At 41.0% G+C, this 24,758-nt stretch overlaps 1 long non-coding RNA gene across 2 annotated transcripts in view; it reads left to right on the top strand.

The window, feature by feature from the left end:
* The window catches only part of LOC123281727 (uncharacterized), a 689,591-nt gene that overhangs the window by 367,524 nt on the left and 297,309 nt on the right, over positions 1-24,758 (top strand). For both annotated transcript variants that reach the window (XR_011499118.1, XR_006521407.2), the window contains exon 5: positions 16,321-16,584. This is a non-coding gene — a long non-coding RNA (uncharacterized lncRNA). The remainder of the gene's footprint in view (positions 1-16,320; positions 16,585-24,758) is intronic.

A 24,758-nucleotide genomic window follows, 5' to 3' on the forward strand; every position in this document is an offset into this window, starting at 1 on the left:
GCATCCTGCTCCAGAGGAAATCCCTCCTAGGGACCCTGGCAAATGCCAGGAGAATCTCAAGTGTCAGGCAGATTTTGCCAACTGCTGTTGGTTTCCTATACGTCTCCTAGCTTATTTTTGCCCTCCCCCCAATTAAATGGAAGCGACCCCATGCACAAGTCAACCACTTTGGCTATTGTTGTAGAAACAGTTCCTCCCAAGGGTGGCCTAGAGAGCTGAGTACCTCACTGTGGTATACCCTGGTGAGGGTGGGTAACAGGGAAGAAGTGGTAGTGAATCCCTGAAAATGGCCCCATGACTTCATAATATAGGGTTCCTCTGGTGGGAAGAATCCATCCCCCTTTCTGTGACACTGTGAGACACTGTGCTACCAATTGTTGATTCTTTCATTCTCTGGTTCATCTGGTACTCAGTCACTCAATCATTCATTCATTAACTCAATCAACCAACAAACATTTGTTGAGTACTTACTATGTGCCAAGTGCTTTGTTAGGCACTGGTGAGGCACAAAATGGAATAAGGCAAATCTTAAAAGTGTGCATAGTTCCCAGTTCCAGAAATGGCAAGGAAGCTGCCAGCTGGAGTGGAGGCACGTAGCAGGTGTGTAGGGGACCCAGAAGGACATCTGCTTAGAGGGGGCCATCACGGGGGATTGATGCCAGGGTTTCCAATTGAAATTAGCTTTCCTCTCCCCCTCCTCCACCTCCCCTGGGAATGCTGTCTCACCTGGTGGGGCTTTTATGTCAGAATTCAAGCCACTGCTCTTTGCTCTTGATATTTTTAATAGTAAAAGAAGAGCAGTAATGCAGATCCCTAAAAATGATTCTCTTTGCTCCTTTGGTGTGGTTTCCAACTGTTGTTTCATTCCTGTCTGGTGTCAGACTGTGTCCTGGAAAAACTTTTAGGACCCAGTAGCTGTTTCCCATTCCAGGCTCCTCGTGTGTTGTTTCTGGGCACAGAAACAAATCCAATTCAAGCAAATAATGCTGTCATCGGGATCTTGTGCAGGCGTTGGAGGGGCGCAAGACTGGCCAATGGAGTGCTATGTTTAAAATATCTTGAGATCTTCAGAAACATTTGTTTTTATTCAGAAGTGTTCATTTGATGTTTCCCTGACCCACGCAGTTTCCCTATGGGCTTAAGCTCCCATTTGTTTAAGAAACAGATGGGAAAACTAGTTCAATTTGTGTTTGTTTTAGCATTTAAGACAGCTTACCATGAGTTGGTAGAGTTTGGACATTGCAGATAGTGACACATTATATTTAGCAGGTGTGCAAGGGAACAGAATCATGTGACCAATTTAGAGAGGCGGAAGCACGGACCTGCCCAATTCTACAGAATAAATCAACGGTGGCACTGGAAGGTGCCCTGCGATTCTTCCGTGGACTCATTTAACTTGAGTGGGATGATCCAAAGTAGGCACGAGAATCTCAAATGTCAGGCAGATTTTGCCAACTGCTGTTGGTTTCCTATATATCTGCTCTTATTTTTGCCCTCCCCTCTCTATTCAAATGGAAGTGACCCCATACACAAGTCAGCCAATGTAGGCTATTATTATCTGATACAGTTCTTCCCAAGCATACCAGAGAGCTGAGAAGTGCCCCAACCCTCAGGGATGGGCCCTGTCATACTCAGGGTCCTGGCAGGGAAAAGACTGCACAGTCAACATGTTAATTTAATGAAGAGAGTTTAATAATGGAACTGTTTATAGGGGTGAAAGGGTAAAGGGAGCTGACAAGGGATGATGAAGCACCTCGGAGGACTGAAGTGGCAAAAGGAGGAACAGGGAACTGGTCCCTGGTGAGACCTGTGGCTGTGAGAGAGCTGTGGCTGTAGGTAGAGGGATGTGCCAAAACCATGGTGAGGCAGGGAGGGGGCTGGAGTAACCAATACCCTGATCTCTGACCTCCTTCTGGGTCTGCTCCTTGGTCAAACCCAACTGGAAGCTGTAGGACCAGCAAATCCAGGTGATGCAGTTTGTGAAGGTCAGTCTCCTAGGACACAGAGCCACGTGGGTCTGGAGGGGCAAATAGAATAACCAGCACAGCCCATACTTTTGGAACACCCTCCTGACTCAGGCAGTTATGACCTGTCCAAACTCAATATGCTGTTTCTCCCACCGGTGGCAGAAGTAGGAAACGTGCCCTTTCAATGTGATGGAGCCTCTAGCAGCAAACTAGAAGTTTTGTGGCTCTATCAGAATCCACAGACAACAGCCTACAAACAACTTAAGTGTGACTTCACCTTGTGCCACCACAGGCAAGATAATCCAAGAGCTACTTTTTTTTGAGTCTTTAGGTTTGCCATTTTTTAAAGATTTGAAAAATAGAATCCTGAACTTAGAGTCAGAAAACCTGGGCTCCTGTTCCGGTTGACTGCAGTAATCCTCTTTGAGTGTTTTCTCATCTATGAAATGAGGAAATTGGGTTAAAAGCTTGTTTAAAACTCCTTTGGCTCTAACATTCAGTAGGTCTTTAAATCAAAACCAAAAGACTACTAGGAGGAATGATATGTTTATCCAGGAGAATGTCTGAACCATCCTCAGACATGAGTATATGAAGAGGCAAGAGGAGGTTCTGAAATGCTCAGGCCACCAGGCCAGTTGGGCGTCACACTGTCAGAATCGGAAGGTGGGCAGGTGACTTATCACCATGAAGTGGGCTGGCTCACTTGCTTAAAATATTAGATGCTCTCAGATGTCTCCACTTGCTTCAGGGTCTTTCCTAGACTAAGATTAGCCATACAGACTCAGGCAGCTTCTGAACTCTGCCCTTCTCCACCATGGGAAGAGAGACATTTGAGGCTCCCTTATGTGAGCTCCTCTTAAGGCAGATTGCTCATAAAATGCCTTTTCTATAGTTGCCTTTAAGTAGTCCCCAGGGGTATCAGAACCTATAAAGGGTCCTCTAAGATCTCCTTTTACCACTATCACCCAAGTCAATTGGACCCATAGTATATGGTAAAGCTGAGGACAAATGAGGTTTAGAAAGATAGAGTCATGAAGTGGAGGTCTCTCTTGCCCATGTGTAACAAATACAGGGTGTGACTAGCCTACCTTGGCCCATCTCTTCACCTGGGATTTGGACTTGCAGGTTGGCCAGTGGTCAAAATCAGCTCTCAGAAAGATGCACCTGTGCCACACTTGCCACTTTGCGAGAGCAGCTCCCAAAGCAGCACTGGTTACACACCGTAAGAGCAATCAAGATTCCGACATGGCACAGTTAATTGTTGACTATGATAACATATCTTGTTATCAGTTTTTCTTTAATGAATTCCTTAATAGATGTCATTAGACATTAAGTGCTACATTACTTCCTCTAAGAAGAAATATTTAAGGAAACTACACACAGAAAGTTTCTCCATCCTGAATCAGCCCTGAATACCACGCTTAGCAATCACCAGCGACTCTGTGGAACCATGTTCTTCTTAATGACATGCTCACGTGAGCTTCTTTGTCTTCCGAGAATATGTCTTTGAGGATGGAATTTGAAGCTACAAGTAGATGTTTGTCCAAAAAAGGGAGCAAAAGACTTTGAGTTCTAAGAAATTCACTGGGTCCCACAGGAAACACGTAGCCATGACGAGAAATAGATAAACAATCTCAGTTTGTCAACACCCTGTGTAGGGAATTAAACTCACAACTTCCACGTTAATGACACTTTCGCATTTAAGTTCCCGTGTGCCACACTGAAAACGCATCCATTGAAGGTGGAGTTTCACTCCACAGAGCTGTCTTATTAAGTGAATGTGTGTGAGGTGGTACCTGTCAAAACAAGATTCTGGAAGCTCATTTAGAACTATAATTTGGGGTGGGGGGAGCAGAGGGGATTGTATCATGTAGTACTATCACGGTTTTCTTAATGTCATTATTGCTATTAGTAATTGGTTACTCATTAGTGCTAAGCATTAATTGTTAATATTAATAATAGCTGTGTCAAGAACCAGCAGCTGCTCTCTGCTGTGTCCAACATGGGCAATTCTAGATCGTCAGCTTAATGGACAACATGCTAAATGTGAAGTCAGTTGTAGACCAAGCAGCAAGGGGCAAGAAGCAAGGAGCAGGCCTGGAGTCCTGTTGGGGAGGGTCTCATTACAGGGGCAGGCCTTTTCTGGCCTGCAGACAGCTTTGCATAAGTAGACAATGCATCACAGCCCCCAGGAAGATAGCAAAAGTGCATATTATCTGTGGGAGAAATGGAAGAGTCAAACTTGCTACTCAAAGTCAAGTGTGCCCCAGTGATAGGAAGCATTGGCATCACCTGGAAACTTATGAAAGTACAGAGTCTCAGACCCCATCCTGAACCTCATGAATAAGAATGTGCATTTTTACATAATCCCAAGGTGATGGATATGCACATTAAAGTTTGAGGACCACTGCACTAGATTCTAGTGATTCTCCAACTCTGTGGTACAATAGAATCCTTTTGGGAGGTTTGAAAAAACCCAACACCCGGGCTCTACCCCAGACGAACAAAATCAGAATCTTGGAGGCTGGGACTAGGCAATAGCATGTTTTCAAAAGCCCCAGGGGATTTTAATGGGCAGTCAACTTTGAGAACGTCTCATCAAGAAGACTGTGACACTAGATTAACTTAAAATCCTTCAAGAACTTGGAGAACTCCTATTCTAATCCCTGGAATAAATCTGAGACTGCTGTATGCATACAGGTGATCTACACCAACCTGGATGCCTCCCTTTGACAACCCTGCCCCTCCCCTCCATGCGTGGCCATCCTCCTTCTAGAGCCCCCAACCACTCAAGGATCATTGGTGAGCCTTTCTTGGTCAACATTCTCCTAATGCCTCTCTACAGTCCAGTCCTGGCTTTTGTTGATTCTTTTCCCTCCAGATGAGACCATCTGTTTAAGAATCCTCTGCTTTCAAGCAGCCTCTGTGCTTTTCAAGGTTTCAGTTATCTGCTGGAGTAGAGGGGCTGTGGGAGGGTGAGATTGGGGAGCCTTTCTCTGCACCCTCAAGTACTTCAACAGCAGCCTCTAAAGATGAGGACCTCACCAGTCTTCTGCCTTGAGGGAAGGCTCCCATTCTTATCTCTAACATGATGATGCTCATACCTACCTTACACTTTGTGTATTAAATTCCAAAGCACTTATCATAACTTCTTATTTCCTTCTCCTCACTATGTGATCCAGCCAGAAAGGAGACCATTATCATGAGGTCAATGGATAAAGTCAGAGCTGTCCCCATGGGAAGGATGAGTAAGTCAAGAACTGTGGATTTGTGATTGGGGCATTCTAGATAAACAGTCTCCTCACATTTGAGAGACACTGTTAGTTGTCCCTCCAAATCCTTTCTCCCTTCTTTCATAGCAAGATAATTTCTCTGTTGGGCACATTGCTACTGAGAATAAGGACTACATTTCCCTGTCTCCCTTGCAGCCAAATGTGAACATGTGACTAAGCTTGCATGTCGATTTCCAGGAAGCTTCCTTAAGAAGAAGCTTGTGCATGCCATTGTGCCTCTTCTTTGTTCCTTCCACCATCTTACTGCTTGGAATATAGATGCAGCCATCTTGGACCACGAAGAGGGGGACCATCACTTAGGGATGTTGGAGCAGTGAGCTGGAAAGGACTGGAGTTCTTGAGATGTTTGAGGTACAGGGTCCTGGGCAGGTTCCATTTGGACTTTGTTTATGTGAGCATGAAATGAACTTCTATCTTGTTTGAGTCACGATTGTTTTGGCCTGTCTGACACTTGCAACTGAACCTAATCCCAACTGGTGTACCACCTAAAGTTTCTTCTCCGCTGACCAAATTCCACTTCTGAATATTTCTTTCTTTGAATGTTAAAACTTGTATTACTCATCAGGAGAGATTGGATAAAATGCAGATTCTACAGGACGGGCTCATAGCTTTTATCTTTATGAGTAGCATTCTTAACAGGTTGTTCAGCCCTGGGAAAAGTGTGTGGACAGCACTGGGGGTACTGAAAGGCAAGAGGGGAGAGCTGAAGAAAATTTACCCTTTCATCCTGCCAACTATTCTTTTGGGACAACTTGTCTTGGGACCGTAAGAACATGGGTTGATTATCTTAGACACTGTTACCTAATTTTTTTTTCCAATTTTTTATTATGAAAATTTACAAAGACATAGAAAAGCTGGAGAAATTTTTACCATGAACAACCATACACCTACCATCTACATTCAGCTATTAACACTGGAACACACTTGCTTTATCACAATCTGTCCGTCTATTCATCCCTCTGCCCATCCATCAATCCACCCTTTTTTTTGAAATTGTATTTCCAAGTAAGTTGTGGGCATTAGTACACTTCCTCTTGAATATTTCCCTGCTACCTAATTCTGTTCATTTTTACAACTTCGTCTCTGTTTCTGTTCCAGGCCATTTCCCTTCAAGGAAGGAGAACAGGGCGTCCAGGGCCAAGAATTATGACTAGAGATCTGGATAGAATTTCTCTTGACTCTTCCAGCATCTAAAGTTACTGGGCAGTTAATGGAAGTAGCTGCCAAAGACAGACAGAGATGCTGTCCTTCTGGAGAGATCATGCCTCCTTGTTCTCTACTCTTAAAGTTGCTCTAAGGTTGCTCTCTAGATTTCCTTGAGCCCTACGGGTCTCTCCCTCCTTGCCCGACTCCCGCCATTTAATTCCATGGCTTACTGAGGTACCAAGATCATTCCCCTTAAGCCAGAATCTTCTCTATTCTTCTCTTCAGCTAGATCCTCCTCCATACACTCTGCAGTGAAGCCTGCCTCCTTTTCTCCCATCCTTAGGGCATCTGCCCAAGTGTTCTGTACCTGTCAAGTCTTACCCATGTCACCCTAGAAAATCACTTCATTTCCCCTTCACTCAAACTTCATGTTTTGCTCTGTGCCTCCTTTCTTAATGTGTCCTGTGGTTGCAATTTAGGCTTCATCAAAACCTCAGTATCCTGAGCATCCTCCCTCCTGCTCTGTGGAAATCCCAGAATATCAGACCTCCTGGAGCTGGAGAGGGATGAGGAATTCAAGATTAGGTCCCTGAATTTTCTAGTAACGAAACAGGCACCTAGTGGAGTGTGTTGGATAAAAGTTGCCGCTGGTTGGGGGCTGGCAATGTGCCAGGGATCATCTAAGCACCTACATGCACTTTACCCCTCCAGTAGCACTCTGAGGGAGGTACTTTTATTTTTCTTCCCTTTATGGATGAAGAAACTGAAGCACAGAGAAGTTAAGTAACTGGCCCATGCTTGTACAGCTAATAAAAGTCTTCCAGAAGTATTTTTTATATCAGGGAAGCTCAGGTTGGAAAGAATGAGTTTTGTGGGAGATTTGGACCTAATGCTTTGTAGAGCTACAGTTGTGTTTATATTTCCATGTTGCTGGGTTTTCATTGGTTTCTCAAGGTGGTGTTTTTCAAACTAAATCTTCAGACCCCAAGGGTTCACAAACATCCTTGTGTGTTACTACATTTTCTTTCAAAGGGCTCTGTGCATCCTTCCAGTTTGAGAAACTCTGGCTTCGAGGCCAGGAGGTAGGGTCTGTCCCTCCCAGTCTGTCCTCTCCTTATTGTTATGGGCCCCCTAGACTATCATGCAGGCCGTTGGTAACTCTGTCCCTGAAATTCTGTTTCGCAGTCCATCTGTGGTAATTTGCTTATCCATCTCATCTGGACTTTGGGCTAGAAGTGGAGCCTAGAAAGGAGAGAAGGACTCAGGGAAGGGGAGGGAAGGGAGAGGGTGTTTTCCAGGCAGGGGCAAACCCAGAGGTGAGAAGTCATTGGAGCGTTCTGGAACAGAGGTGGCAGGACTGAGCAGGGTAGTAGCTGCCACAGGGTACACAGGCAGCTTATCTGTGGAGCCTTGAATGCCAAGCTAGAGAGTCTGGATGATGCTCTAGGCAAAGGGGAGCCAGAGAAGGAACAGATGAGGAGGACCCAGCTAAGGTTGCAGTCTCCAGTGAAACCTCAGAGGCACCTGGAGGAGACAGGCAAGGTGGCTTCCGAGATGGGGCAAGGCAGGGGCGGGGCAATCCCTGCAGCTGAGCACAGGGCACCAGGAGAGCCATGTGGGAGAAGAGGCCCTCTGCCTCTCTCCTTTCACCATGGGAAGGAAAATACCAGCGCTGGAGATGGCTCTGCTCTCAGCCCCTACATACAGTTTTTAGCCCTTCTTCTGAAAGATATTGTTTAATTCTGCTTGTTGAGCTGCCATTTGCTTCCGTGCAGCGTTAGCTGGAGAGAGGGGGAATAACCATCAACTCAGAGAACTTAAATCAGAGAAATGCGGCGAATGTTCTCGTGTTTCTCACAAGCACTGGAACCTTCTCGGCACTGCTCTTGCCTGTGCTGGGTCTCCTGGTCTAGGCACCACGCCAGCCCTCTTGGGCATGTTCATGTCCATCCCTGCCCGCCTCTAAGAAGGCGAGAACCCCCTCCTGCCCAGCCTCGGCAGCCCCACATTTTGTCCCCACCATTATGTCCCCATTTTCCAGGCAACCTGAAGAAAGCCACCAGAGAAGTGGCCTTCGATGGTCGAGGGACCTGTACTAGGAACGTGAACTTTCCCATGTGGACAAAGGAAAGATAAGGAAAGAAGGACCCAGCGGCAGGTCAGGGACTAAGTTAGTCCCCAAGCCCCTTGGCGTGACCGAGCCCCAGCACAGCTGTGACATTAGCAGCCGGCATTTGAGGCACAATAATAATTCTTCAGATCAAAGCGGCTCCGTCTTTAGACAATTATAGTAAAATTGAAGCTCTCCTCTAAAAGAAACACATGCTCCTGTTGTTTTCACCCCTCCCCCTCTTTATTTTATTCTTTATGAACAAATTGGTTTTCAGGGCTATAGAAAGAACCGATTGGGAGCTTAAATTCTCACTGTCTGCCCAGGGGAAGATTTGCAGGGGTGGACATGGAACATCTGAAAGCTGATTTCTTTTTTTTTAAATTGATATCCAAGAATAAAAGAGAGAATGGTAGGAGAAGCTGATCAGGAATGAATAAAGTCTCCTTTTAAGCTGAAATAACCCCCTCCCCCCATCTTCCCTCCAGAAAAGCTGGACTGTAATTGCTTGCAATCACTCGGCACAAATTGTCTGCTCGTATTTGCTTTTTAATTTTGTATAATCTGGTCCATTTCGCTCTCTCTGCCTTTGAGCTTAACCTCTCCCTCCCTTTCTTTCTCTCTCTCTCTCCCCCTCTTATTCCTTCTCTCTTACTCTCTCTCTTTAATTCTTCAGGACTGTTCAAAAAGTTAGTAATAATTCCCAATGATATTTGATGGCTTTTACTAAGCAAAGGCACTCAGAGAAAAGAAAAAAATACATATTTTTATATATATACACACACACATGCTGAATGGAATGGATCTGGGCTGCATCTGCTTACACGTTCATTTCTGCATCCTAAGTATTGTTTATATCCATGCATTAATACTGTTTCTTGAGGCATGGTAGACATTTTAATAAATAAATGGACTGACCCTGAAGTGAGCAAAGAAAAACGCCAGAACAAGAGAGGTGATTTCTCGGAGTTACGGTACACCATTCTTTTCTTGTTTTAAGCAGGTTTACGCCTGCTGGCCCCGGACATGTCCCCACTTGTTCTCTTTCTAATGGACACGGCTTCTGTGCAGCGTGCTGCAACGTCCGTCCTTCCTTCCTTCCTGCCACCTCCCCAACCAGTGCTCGTCCTGGTTCTTCTGCCTGTGCTTTACCTTTGTGGGGACCAATGAGTCTGGAAGGAGACACATCAGTTGGTATTGCTTACTTTCCAACTATCTAGAAGGTGACAGGGAGGTGAGGGGGCATTTAGATGGGGAAAAATCCAGGGGAAGAATCCTCAATGGGCAGAGAAAAGAAGAAAAAAGGAAAAGATGTGGGTGTAAAGAGAAAGCAAGCAAAATGAAAAGCACAGGTTATACTGGAAGCCATGGATGCGACTCAGACTCCAATATGTGCTGCTATCAGTGCCATCTGCCCTGGTCTTCTGAAAGAGAAATGAGATGCCAAGAGAAAGAACTTCAGTCAAGCAGCATGTCTAAGAGTTTGATTTCTATCCTGCCTCTGATCCTTACTGTGTGTCTGTTTACAGATTACTTAACTTCTCTGTACTTCAGTTTCCTTTTCTGTAAAACTGGGATGACAGTATAACCTTTCTTATGGGGTTGCTTACATGGAATAACAAATATAAAGTGCAGAGCAAGTACTTGGCACGTTTTAAGTGCTCAGTAAATATTAACTCATTATTTCAGTTTAATAGAAAATGACTTAAGTTATCGGTCAGGATTCAATCAGGGAAGCAGATACTAAGAGCATTACAAAGTAAGGAACTTATTACAGGCATCAGAACTTGCACACTTGTGGAAAGAGATAGGGAAGTAAGATCTGGAAGGAAAATTAGAGAAGCAGAGAGAAGTCACTGGCCCAATGGTTCCACTGGAGAATTCTACAAATTGTTTAAAGAATTAATACCAATTTTACACAATTTCATCCAGAAATAAGACAAAGAGGAAACACTTCCCAATTCATTTTATGAAGTTAATATTATCCTGATACCAACACCAAACTAAGACAATAGAAAAAAAGAAAAATGACAGACTAATATCCCTCATGAACATAGATGCAAAAATCTTTAATAAAATACTAGCAAATACATTTCAGCAATATATAAAGAGAATGATATACCATGACCAGGAATGCAAAGCTGGTTAAATAGTCGAGAATCAAGCAATATAATCCACCATAGTAACACGCTAAAGGAGAATCACATGATCACATCACTTGGTGCAGAGAAAACATTTACAAAATTCAATACCCATTCATGATCAAAACTCTCAGAAAAATAGGAATAGAGAGAAACTTACTTAACTCTATAAAGAGCATCAGCAAAAAACCTGCAGCTAACATTATACTTAATGATGAAAGACCAAATGCTTTCCCCAAACATGAGGAATAAGGCAAGGGTGCCCACTTGCACCACTCTTCTTCCACACGGTGCTGGAAGTTCTAGTCAGTGCAATAAAACCAAGAAAAGGAAATAAAAGGCACGCAAATTGGAAAGGAAGAAATAAAATTTTATTTTGCAGAAAACATGATTGTCAACATAGAAAATCCCAAGGACTTTACCAAAAAAATAATAATAAAACCATCTAGAATGAATAAGCAAGTTCAGCAAAGTCACAGGACTTGAGATAAACATCCCAAAACCAGTTGTATTTCTAGATACTAGCAATGAACACATGAAAATCAAAATGTAATGCCATTTATAATATCTAAAAAACTGAATGATGGGGGCTAGTCCAGTGGCCTAGTGGTTAAGTTTGGCATGCTCCACTTAGTGGCCTGGGTTTGGTTCCCAGGTGTGGACCTGCACCACTCACTGGAGCCATGCTGTGGTGACCAACCACATGCAAAATAAAGAAAAACACAGATGCTAGCTCAGGGCCAATCTTCCTCAAGCAAAAAGAGGAAGATTGGCAACAGGTGTTAGCTCAGGGCAAATCTTCCTCAGCCAAAAAAACAATAAAAATAAAAAAAACTTTTAAAAAATGAACACTTAAGTGTAGATCTAACAAACATGTATAGGAGTTGTATGTTGAAAACCAAAAAATACTAATGAGAGAAATCAAAGAAGATCAAATAAATGGAGAGATATACTATGTGCATGATTTGGAATACTCAACATAGTAAAGATGTCAGTTCTCCTTGAACTGACATGTAGGCTCAACATGATTCCTATCAAAATCCCAGCAAGATTTTTTTGTAAATATAGGCAAGATTATTCAAAAAATTTATATGTAAATTCAAAGGAACTAGAATAGCTGAAACTATTTTGGAAAAGAAGAATAAAGTGAGAAGAAATTAACTTACCTAATTTAAAGACTTCCTGTATGGCTACAGTAATCAATACTGTGTGGTATTGCCACACAGATCAATGAAGAAGAACAGAGAACCCAGAAACAGACCAACATAGATATGTCCAAATGATTTTTGATTTGATATAAAAGCAATTCAGTGAAGGAATGATAGCCTTTTAGCAAATGTTGCTGGTGCAATTTGATGTCCATGGGCAAACAAAAATGAACTTCAGTAGCTGGCCCAGTGGCGTAGTGGTTAAGTTCAGTGTGCTCCACTTCTGTGGTCCAGGGTTCACAGGTTCAGATCCCTGGCACGGACCTACATCACTCATCAAGCCATGCTGTGGTGGTGACCCACATACAAAATAAAGGAGGATTGGCAAAGATGTTAGCTCAGGGCCAATCTTCCTCCAACAAAAAGAGGATGATTGGCAACAGGTGTTACCTCAAGGCCAATCTTCCTCACCAAAGAAAAAGTGAACTTCAATCCAAGTTCACACTATATTCAAGAATTAACTCAAAGTGCATCACATAGTTAAATGTAAATCATAAAACTATAAGATTTTTAGGAATAAAATGGGAGAAAATCTTCAGGATATAGGACTAGGCAAAGATTTCTTAGACTTGACACCATAAGCCCAATCCATATAAAGAAAACTTGATAAATTGGTTCAACAAAATTAAAAAATTTGGCTCTGTGAAAGGTCTTTTTAGGAGGATAAAAGACGAACTACAGACTGGGAGAAAATATTTGCAAACCTCATATCCAACAAAGGTCTGGTTTCTAGACTATATAAAAACTCTGAAAACTCAACAGTAAAAAAGTGAGCAGTCCAATTAGAAAATAAGCAAATGCCTTCAAGAGACATTTCACCGAAGATGATTTACAAATGGCAAATAAACTCATGGAAAGATGTTCAGCATCATTAGCTATTTGGGAAATAATAAAACCGCAATGAGGGGCCGGCCCCATGACCAACTGGCTGAGTTTGCGCACTCCACTTTGGTGGCCTGGGGTTTGCTGCTTCAGATCCTGGGTGCGGACCTACACACAGCTCCTCAAGCCATGCTGTGGTGGCATCCCACATAGAAGAACAAGAATGACCTACAACTAAGATATACAACTATGTACTGGGGCTTTGTGGAGGTAAAAAAAAAGAGTGAGCTAGAAAAGGAGAGACAGGGCTGGGGATTAAAAAAAAACACACACAATGAGATGTCATTAGACAGCTACTAGATTGGATAAAATAAAAAATAGTGACAACACCAAATGCTGGCAAAGATGTAGAAAAATCAAATCACTCATACATTGCTGGTGGGAATGTAAAATGGTACAACTGTTTTAGAAAAGCATTTAGGAGTTTCTTAAAAACTAAATATGTAATTATACAACCCAGCAGTTGTACTCCTGGACGTTTATACCAGAGAAATGAAAACTTACGTGACACAAAAACCTGTGCATGAATGTTTCTAACTTTATTTGTAATAGCAAAACACTGCAAACAACCCAGATATCCTTCAACAGGCAAATGATTAACAAACTGTGCTACATCCATACTATGGAATTCTGCTCAGCAATACCAAGGAGCAAACTATAGATGCACACAACAACTTGGACAAATCACCAGAGAATTCTGCTGAATGGAAAAATCCAATCATGAAAGGTTATATACTATATGATTTCATTTATATAAAATTCTTGAATTGACAAAACTATAGAAATGGAGATGAGATTAGCAGTTGCCAAGGATTAAGGAGAGAGTGGGGATGGGAGGGAAGTGGGTGTGGCTATAAAAGAACACTAGGAGATATCCTTGTGGTGGTGGAAATGTTCTGTATCTTGGCTACCTCAACCTCAATATCCTGGTTGTGATATTGCAGTGTAGTTTTGGAAGATGGTATCATTGAAGGAAATGAGGTAAAGGGGACATATGATTTCTGTGGATTATTTCTTCAACTGCATGTGAATTGACAATTATCTCAAAAAAATTAATTAAAAAAACAGGAGCTCATGCTGGCCCTGTGATATAATGGTTAGGTCTGGTGCACTCCACTTCTGTAACCCGGGTTTGTGGGTTGGGATCCCGGACGTGGACCTACACTACTCATCAAGCCATGTTGTGGCAGTGACCCACATACAAAACAGAGAAAGATTGGCACAGATATTAGCTCAGGGACAATCTTCCACAAGCAAAAAAAGAGGAAGATTGGCAACAGATGTTAGCTCAGAATCTTCCTCACTAAAAAGCAAAACAAAACAGGAGCTCAAGGCATCTAACGACTCCACAAACTTTTCCACATTTAAAATAAAATTAATTTTTTGTGTTTTGTCTGTTTTTGTTTGGAGGGAATAACTTTGTATATCTCAAATCTGTGTCTGTTCTCTCATCCTCCTCTATCTTACTGATGCCCATCAACAGGTAAATACCTGTGGTAGAAAGGGCAGAAGTGTTCCAAAAGCAGATGGAGAGTTTGTTGGATTAGCTGCAGCAATTAGGCAAATGAGCTTCTTAGGCAAGTCAGTTGTAACACTACAGACTGGGATATTTATTCTCCCTGTCATTGTAGACAAGTTTCAGTTGCTACTAATGTGAAGCCTTATTGACATGTTTCAGTCATGTTGGTTCCTTAATTATTTAAGGCAGGGAAAAGAGAGTTTACAGAGCAGGCGATCGGAAATCATTCTGTGTTTTTACCAAGAAGGAAAAATATCATACAAAAGCATAAGAAAATGAGATAAAGATTGAGGGTCAGGAGCAGGGAGAGGAGAGGTGACAAGTATAAGGACAAAACCCAAGAGTCAGAGGAGAAGCTCAAAGCTCAGGTATAAGAATTCACTTGGGTGTGGTAGGCAGCAGGTAACCGCTATGGAGTTGAAAATGTGTCTCTAAAGGAATAGAGAAAAAGAGGGGAATAATGAGAATGAGCAGGAGGTTGGAAAGAGAGACGGAGACAGATTTCTTTAAGGATGGATTTTTTTAGTTGGCTAAAGAGGGGACAGAAAAATGAAAACCAACAGCCATTCCCGGAAGAGGTAACAGGGGTTGTGATGACACAAGCCACAGTGGTTCAGGTACCTTTCTATGAAGCCAGCCCATAGAAAGTGACAGAAGAACCTTTTAAACAACTGAGCTTAAGTGCCCCCTTCTTTAGCTAGTGTCACAGTCTTCCCAGGAGGAGGTGGGATGGAAGGAATTACAACCAGACAAGCGAGTCTCTCTTGAGTTAGGCCGTGTGTTAAGAACTTTCTGTGTGCTATCTCATTTAGGCATCACCACGAAGCAGGTATTACTCTTTCATTTTATCGATGACTGAATGAGTGGTTAAATAGCTTGTCCAAGGTCATCCTGCTAATAAGTAGCAGATCCCCATGGAAGGAAACTTTGCAGCTCCCACAATGCACTCAAAGCCTGGTGCTTTAGGGCTGCCACTGGCAGGAGAAACATTCCAGGAAAGGAAAGACCAGACCTCATTGTCTCCATTTCTGCTGACCAGGATTCCCACTCCCAGTGGGGTCTCTCATCATTGCCTCTTGACCCACCAAGCTGGTTTCAAGGGAGATGCTACCACATGGGAGAAAATGGTCAGTTTCCTCAATAAAAATCCTCCAAAATTGGAAGAGGACTGTATTGGTTGTCGGGGGAAGGTGCAGGAAAGGATGAGACATGGGTCCTCCAGTCTACTCAGAAACACAAGGTTCAGCCACCCTCCATGTGAGGTGGTCCTCCTCCATTTCTAACCTAAAGCAATCAGTGGTTTCCCTTCTGCCTGAATGTTATCTATAGTCTGATCCTAGAGCCCAGGATCCTTCCATTACACTGTGCTGAAGGGAACTTATGGGGCTCTGATTGAGCATTTGCCTGGAAGGTAATTACAAAATTTAAAGTGGAGGCAGGCAGAGAATTATCAGTACTCAAAGTATATGTGTATGGTTTTCAGTAGTCGATGCTTAGTAATTATTTGTTAAATAAATAAATTATCAAATGCAGCTTGATTCAATCTTTCCATCCAGATAGAAGGTAGAATGACATCTGGATCCCATTCTGCAGGCTTTGGAGGAGCCCTTCATTCATTTCAAGCTGGTAATTTTCATTTTGATGTCAAGGCAGCTACTTTTAGAACTGAAACAGAAGAGATGAAAGATTGTGATTTTTGAGTGGCACCTGCTTTCTGCCGTAGCTGGCTGTGGTCTTTTCTATCAGAATGTACCGTCCCACGTTTTCACAGCCTTTAACAGTAAGCATTCTGTATCAAGAAAGTAATATTTGCCAAGGAGATTCAATTGTGGATGTTTTCTAGAGGATGAAGCCCCTGTGCCTCCTTGGTTTGTCTTTGTCTTTTTGCTTTGAGTGTGGTATGGACGGTGATCTGTGCAACCACATGAGCCTTCCTATGCTGCGGAAGATGAAGGAGGGAGTCTCTTCAGTTTGGAAATTAATCCCAGTCTCTAGCTACTTTAAGAATGGGACAGATTGAGAAAGCTCTTTCTTTTCTTTTGTTTTCTTTCCAGGGACTTGAAAAGGGAAACGAAGAACAACTGTGAAGTGTCCCTGTCTCATGACCCTGTCATATTCTCAGGGAAACGAACATGTGGAAGGCTGCAGGACATCCCAGCAAAAGAGGCGAAAAGCTCCTGACTCTTGGGAAGAACGCTGCCCCTCACTTCCCCCATTAGAGGGAGAGCTCCTCTAGCACCCTCACCTTTTCTGGACTGTTCAAAGACAGCCAGTATGGGTTCCTGGGCTGGAGAAGTCCGACTAGCAATTTTTCCCAGGTAAGTAATACTCCTGCTTCAGATTCTAAGGAATTTGAAGAGAAAAAAAGAAGCAATGCAATGTGGTTTGTGAAGTGGTACCCACCACCTGGGTGGTAGTGCATGTGTCACAAGTGGGAGTAATGATTGGACCCCTACTGACCCAGTGTGAAAGATTTCTCCAGTTGGGCTCCCTTGCTACTCCCCAAATCAGACAGATTTTCTCTGTAAAAATAAATTGGTACCTGCTTCTTAACAAACAAACCTTTGAGGGCAAAAAAAATGCAATATTAAAAAAAGAAGAAGAAAATTACATGTGTATTTTCTCCTGACACGGTTTTAAAAGCTGTTTGTAGCTGATTTACAATGCTCATAGTATTCAGCTTTTCATTTGAAATTCTAATAAGTCCTTTGAATGGGTTGGAGCTTGTTAGGAAGTAAAGGGAATGAAATGTCTTCATCGAATTGTGAGGTTTTACTGGCTTCTTCATGGACATCCCAGGTCTCTCCTCACTGTCACCTTTCTTTCCATGGAGTGTTGTTGAATTGCTATGGGCAGCAAAGCAAATACAGAGTGGGAAGAATGGCTGTGCAGAACCATCATGTGTGTTCCATTTATAGAGCTGACTGGCTCTGTATTTTCCACCCGTTAGTTTGCAGGTTCCTATGATGCATGAATGAATTGGAAGAATGATCTTTCCATTCTCCTTAGAAATTCTCCTCTGACAGTACAAGTGTAAGGTTCCTGGGAAGTGTATAGACCTCTCAGATCACAGGTGCTACTTTTATGGACTAATGTATTCACTTTGTTTCAAACGCAAACGTTGGCTGGTATGAAAACTGGGCTGTATAGATCTTGTTTCCTGTTGAGAGGCCATGCTCTGATTTTATGAGCTCCTGTCTCTGTGATGGGCACCAAATAATGCCATCGTGGTTAAGAAAAGACAGTCCAGTCAGAATTTGTAATGACAAGTAAGCTACATGTTCTCATTTGGTCTGACCTTGGCAAAGATGAATCAAAGCCCAGGTTAGTTTTCCACACAGTTTTTTTACTGCCGTATGTTCTAATATTCTAGCTTTTCCAACGCTGCTATCGTAAATGATGGAAAAGTCTTGAATATTTGCATAAAATTATAGAAGATTTGTGACTGAAAGGATAGGATGTTACTTATGCAAATCAGATACGTCTTTTCTTGTGTATTTGTAGTCACTTCTCGCTCCTCTCCCTAAGCCACACACCCCCTTTTTCAGGGTGACCCTCTAACTTGGAAAAGGAAAGAGTAATTGTGAAGGCTTTGAGGGGGTTGAGGAATGAATAGAAGGTGAGGAAATTGAGACATGTGGAAATGATTCTTTTGAGCAATTTGGCTGTGAGAGCGAGGAGAAAGAGCCTCAGTGTTTGCTACCCAACCTGAGTAAAATTTCTGGAGAAACTGTTGAATTTGGTAGGCCTAATGGTCCCACTGCTGTGTTCAGGAACTCAAATAAGGCATGTGAAATCCTCATGAGATATTTATTCCCTTTGGATTGTTATCAGGTTCAAAATTCCTACCGGTTTTAGTAAGTGCTAAGTTTGCATCAAAGAACCTACCATCTTCATATCACCTGTAAAATAGTTTCTGGTTGAATACGGTTCTGTCTGGATTTTCTTTCTAGAATAAAATTAACAGATCCCTGAGGTAGTGGCAAAGGCATGGTAATATATTATAGACTCTTAGAATGTTCCAGTTACCTATTACCTTACAAACCACCCCAAAATGCAGTGGTGTGAAACAACAATGATTTTATTATGTTCACGGATTCTGGGGGTCAATAATTTGGATGGGGCACAACGGGGATGCCCCAACTCTGTTCCATGGTGTTTAGAGCTCAGTACTGGCTAACTGAGAAGAGATTCTTGACTATGTTGGGTTCAACCACTACCTCTACAGGTGACAATATTTCTAGCACCTGAATAAGTTGGAAAAACATTTTACCGACCTAGGACTGTTTGCGTGCATTAGACTTTTTAGTGTCTTTCTGCCAGTTGGAAGAGTTCATTATATTTTTAATGTGATTAAAAAATTAAAGTAAAATAGTGATTTTTATATACAGACGTTGATGAAAGATGTGTTTTTAAAGCAGCAAATTAAAATCTCATTCATATTTCAGTGAGAATATTTTGTGCTTATCTGTTTCATCTCTATTTTTGACCTATGGCTTAGAGTTCACAGCATGAAGGAGATGGTGAAATCTGCTCAACATAAAATGTTAATTGTAAGTAAATTACAGCACAAACGTTCAATCAGCCACATTAATTCTACATAAAGTGAATTATTGTAGCAGAAAATTTTGAAATGTGACTGAATTTTATAATCTTCAGTTTCCTTTTTCTACCTATCACACCAACCCTGATTCCCATGTGTTTATCCCAAAAGCTCTGAGCTCTTGGTGTAGTGTTAAGCTCATTCTACTCATGGTATTTTGAAAGTTAAGTAAAGTGTGCATCCCTTCCATCTCTCCAAATGACTCTGAATTGTACATAACTCGATTTGCCCCATGGCAACTTAAATGAAAGCTTTGATATTTTTCAAGCAGAGAGTTGGGCTTTTAAAATGAAGGTGTTGAGTTTGTCATATGAAACAGTTCTCTCCTAAAACATGATCAAAATGTCCTCTCATATAATATATATTAGTGTCATAATTGTAATATATAATACATATTATAATATATAATATAAAATATTTATATAAATATATAAGTATTTATATATTTATTTAATATTATATATATGTTATAATTGTCATTTTCTCCTGGGTTTAGGTCTGCTGTAAAGTTAAAAACTTAAAAAAAGATTGCTTTTATGGCCAAAAACCAATGGAGCTTCCATCTGGGATCATTTCTTAGTTCACAGAGAAATACTAAGGGAATAAAAACTCTTACCCAAAGACTAATAATAATTCAGAAAATGCTTAAAACATCCAGACTGCACATGGTTCATTCTGTCAACTAAGTCAATTGTTCATTAATAGCAAATATTCTAGTGCTTCCTTGAAGAGGAATGCCTCTATATATTCGTTGTGTAATTAGAAATAGGGATGCTGCTCATTATTAACAGGATATTTAATCCAGTGACTAGATGCCATTAGACACTAGACATGAGAGAAGCCACAGATTTTGCATAAATACTAGGAGGGGAAGTCTTTTCATTTACATGGTGCAACTAACAGCCAACTGAATTCAAGTAACAAGTGGTCTAATGGAATTGCACAGTAGGGGTTCTCAACTCCTAGTTGCCCTCTGGTCTAAAGTATTTTGTGATGGATCTGGTCTGCTTCCTTCCACTTAGCAAGGTCTAGTGTATCCTTAGTGGATCTACAGTGTTTATGTTTCATGTGTGAAGATTGTAATTAGTTTTTGGGTGGTGAACATGATGTAATCTGCACAGAATTTGAAATATATTACGATGTACACGTGAAATTTACATAATGTTATAAACCAATGTTACTGCAATAAAAAAAATTTTTAAAAAGTGTTTATGTTGAAACTTTGGGTCACATTCTGGAGGATCTCCATTTCAGATTTGCCAAGTCAGAAGCTGTAACTCTCTCCTGGTCTCATCTCACCCGTTGTGGCAATATTATTGCTCTGGTATCTACTCTGTGACCACAGGAGAACTCAATGTAATGGAACATGAAGTGTGACACATGTATTGTTGCCCACCAATGTCTGGTGTCTGTATTAAGGATCAGTACTCCCATTAGTTGAAGGTAGACTCTTTGCTTTGTTCCCTCAGATAAGCCATTCCATTTAACACTCATGAAACTCAATGGAAGGTTGAAGCAGCCAAGAAAACTAGAAATGCTTTATGGGCTGCATTAATAAGGAAGATGCAGAAATGGGAATCATAGTACTACTAACAGAAAAAGACTCCTCCTATAAGAGGGATGAGGGAAAGAATTTCCAATTTGCTAATGGCAGAAGCTGTTAATCTGCAAATGGATGCCGGCATTGGTGAGTCCTCCATTGACATGCTCAGGAAAGCTTGAGGATTAAAATCTCTGAGAGAGTCAGAATTAGGTATCTGGTACCATTAAGAGAAAAGGACCATCAGCTTCTTAAGAGGCTAGATCTTCTAAAGAAAATAGCAGAATCAACAATTTGGTAAAGTCAAATGGCAGTTACTTTAATTTGAAACTATAGGCAAAAATATTTTGAAAAAATGAAGATGGTGTGATGCTTCTATTATAATTTTCTTCCTCTTTTTTTATGCCCCAAGTTCCCATTCTGGGCTCTTAGCATCTTCCATCTTCTATTTTCCTTTTATATCATGTAGAAAATCATAAACACATTTACAACAAATTGTTAGAAGCCTATATTTTCTCTTTTAGAGAACAATGACTATTGATTTTGTAAAACTTATACCTGTTCACTTTGTAAAATTAAAAATAGTAAAGTACAAAGAAGAGAGCAGAATGTCACTAAAAATTTCACCACTCAAAAATAGTCATCTTTCAGATTTGGTGAACATGTTCCCAAGCATTTGTTTATTGTCTTTATATAAAAGAAAAGAGAGAAGGATGATAAAGACAGAATCAGAGACAGAGGAAGAGAATGAAAGACCCAAAGAGACTGAGACTTAAAAAAGAGATTATGGGGGCCAACCTGGTGGTGTAGTGGTTAAGTTCGCGCACTCTGGTTTGGCAGCCTGGGGTTCATGACTTTGTATCCCGGGCACAGACCTACACACCACTCATCAAGCCATGCTGTAGCAGTGCCCCACATGCAAAATAAAGGAAGATTGGCACAGGTGTTAGCTCAGGGACAATCTTCCTCACCAAGAAAAAAAGGAGAGATTATGTGTGACAATGTCACTAGACTTTGTTATATTAGAATTTAACAGAAAAAATTATAAAGGGGAAACTGAAGGAATTTCTGATCCTCAGAAAATATTATTTTTCATTAGAATATAGTTCTTAAATGATCTATCTCTGATTAAGAAAAAAGATTAGGAAAAACTTTGTCTAGATCCATTATTCTTTTTTAACTTCACGTTTCAGTACTATGCTGTATTGGTTGACTCTCTGCTTAAAAGATGAGAAAATTAGCACACAGCTGCCCAGTTTCCTTCCCCTGCCTCCTGATATTTATTGGTTATTGCCTTACTTTGTCATTTTTTTGTAACATTTTTGTCACAGTTTGTAACATTTGTCATCTTGTTCTGAAACCATGAATACCACATTTATTTTGTCCTATTTTTATATTTCTACATTTGAATAACAATTCAGTGCTAAACTCAAGATTTTTAGACCCATATTCTCCATTGTTGCATTTTTTAAATTTTGATTTCTCTTTTAGTTGGATGAATTTTATCTTTAAGTAGTCTTTCAGAAAGATTTTAGACGCCATGTTCTAAGTTCTGCTATGCTTGACAATGTCTGTTGCCTTTACAGTCATGCACCCACACAACAGTGTTTTGGTCAATGATGGACCACATGTACAATGGTGGTCCCATAAGATTAGTACCATATAGCCTAGATGTGTGGTAGTCTATACCATCTAGGTTTGTGTAAGTACACTCTATGATGTTCACACAATGACAAAATCACCTAATGTCACATTTCTCAGAATATATCCCCATCATTAGGTGACACAGGACCATATAATCAAGATAAAAAGTGAAGGCATAGAAAATAAAATAAGCAAAAATAAATGAATAATTGAAAAGACACTTCAGCTGGCTATAAAATTTTCAGATCATACTTTCCTTCCCTCAGGAATTTGTAGACCTTTGCCCATTGTCTCTTGGCACTGACTACTGCCCTTTAACCACAAAGTTGTCATTCATATTTTGTTTGATTGGTAGATGGGCTCATGGATTCTGTATTCTGAGTTCCTTCATATTTGAGTCTCTCACTGTTGTGATTGTATATTAACATCAGCTTGACTATGATATGATATTTTACCGACCATACTTTTTTCTTTAGAACCTTGTAAATATTGCTGCTTTATTTTCTGGGATTAAATGCTGTGGAGGCTCAGCTGATTTTTCTGCTTGTAGAGAACTTGATTTTTCTACTAAGTAACTAAAGAATTTCTTCTTTATCCTTTAAACTCAGCAACAAAACCAGGACATACTCAGCATCAACTAATTTGTATCTGTTTTTCCTAGGTTATACTCTGCTCTTAGAATGATAGATCTATTTCTTCCTCCTTGACGGAGGGTGTATTCTGGTGGACTTTGTCTCAGAGAAGCAGGGGCTCTGTTCCTTCTCCTGAGACTTTGTTAAATATCTTTCATCAGGGTTTACTTCATGTATGCAGAAATATATTACCCTGGAGTTCTCTCTCTAAAATACTGAGCCCAGACAGTTTTTCCTGTCCCTAATAAGAGGTGTTATAGTGATAGATAGAGGGCCTCTATTCTTTTTTCTTTTTTTTATTGAGTTCATAGCAGTTTAGATCATTGTGAAATTTCAGTTGTCCATCCCCACATAGGTGCTCCCCTTCACCCCCTTTTCCCAAACCCCACCCCCATTCCCCTGGTAACCACTGAACTGTTCTCTTTGTCCATGTGTTTGTTTATCTTCCACATATTAGTGAAGTCATATGGTGTTTGTCTTTCTCAGTCTGGCTTATTTTGCTTAACATAATACCCTCCAGGTCCATCCATGTTGGTGAAAATGGTATGATTTTGTCTTTTTATGGCTGAGTAGTATTCCATTATATATATATATATATATATACACACACACCACATGTTCTTTATCCAATCATCAGTTGATAGGCACTTGGATTGCTTCCAGATCTTGGCTATTGTGAATAGTGCTACCATAGGGCTACATAGGTCACTTTGGATTGTAGATTTCAAGTTGTTTGCATAGATACCCAGTAACGGGATAGCTGGGTCCTATGGTATTTCTATTTTCAGTTTTTTGAGAAATCCCTATAATATTTTCCATAGTGGCTGCGCCAGTTGGCATTCCCAACAGCAGTGTATGAGGGTTCCCTTTTCTCCACACCCACTCCAAGATTTGTTATTGTGAGTCTTGGTGATTATAGCCTTTTTAACAGGTGTAAGGTAGTATCTTAGTGTAGTTTTGATTTGCATTTCCCTCATGATTAGTGATGTTGAACATCTTTTCATAGGCTTACTGGCCATCTTTATATCTTCTTTGGAAAAATGTCTGTTCATATCTTCTGGAGGGCTTCTGTTCTTGAAATTACTGATTCAACCCAAGGTGCCTATGCACACCTTCAGTTTGTTTCTCTCCAAACTGTGGGGTATTTAGGGAAAATGCTAAATATTTTCTTTCTACCTATTCTGGGGTTCAGGATACAATTGAAAGCAGCATGGAGGCACATCAAAATAATATTTCTCCTCTTCTGCAGATGATACTTTTTGAAATTTATGACTCAGGGTTATACCATTTTCTTTGTTTGTCAATGCTGGTGAGCATTTTGCTGATTTTTTACTACTTTTTACTCCTTTTGTTAGATATTAGAACAGGGAAATTCTCTGACCCAAATTCACTCCCATCTTCCCCCAAATCTAAGACTCTACATTTTAATGAAAGACACCTTAGCAATATCAATGCTATACCAAATAAATGACCATATGTCTTCTTTTAGGTTCTCTCATAAATAGATGCTGAGACTAGTAAAAGTACTTTATTTGTAAGGCGATTCCAGGAACTAGGAGAAGTGTGGGAAGCAAAGCATGGAAGAAAAGGATGCTAATAAAGAGTGTATTAGCAAGCAAGTTGCCATTGCCGGCAACTGGAGCTTAATTCCACTAGCAAAACTCGGGGAAGAGTCTAGAACACACACTTCACAGATACCTTGCCCAAAGGAAAAGGGATCTGGTATATTATACACGCTAACTCCTGTTACTCATTGGTTGAGACCTGCTCCCAGGGGTAGTAATTTCCTTTCACTTCCTGCCTATCACATGCACAGGCCTTGCAGCAGGTTCAGAGGTGTTGAATAAAGATCTCAATAAGATACTGGCTCTAAAAGATGGAAGTTGGGCTGTCATGCCCTGAAATGGTAAAATCCAAGGGAAGATGGCCAGAGCATACTGTGTGATTGTGAATTTCAGGCATCTTGGCACTTGGGTAGAGCAAGGCTTGGAGGAAGGAGGATTTGTCAAATGGTACCATTTGGGTGGTCTCTACTTGATACTAAGAGTATATCTTGGGTAATGATCCCTTCTA

Source organism: Equus asinus, chromosome 28, assembly GCF_041296235.1.
Source record: "Equus asinus isolate D_3611 breed Donkey chromosome 28, EquAss-T2T_v2, whole genome shotgun sequence".
NCBI lineage: Eukaryota > Metazoa > Chordata > Mammalia > Perissodactyla > Equidae > Equus > Equus asinus.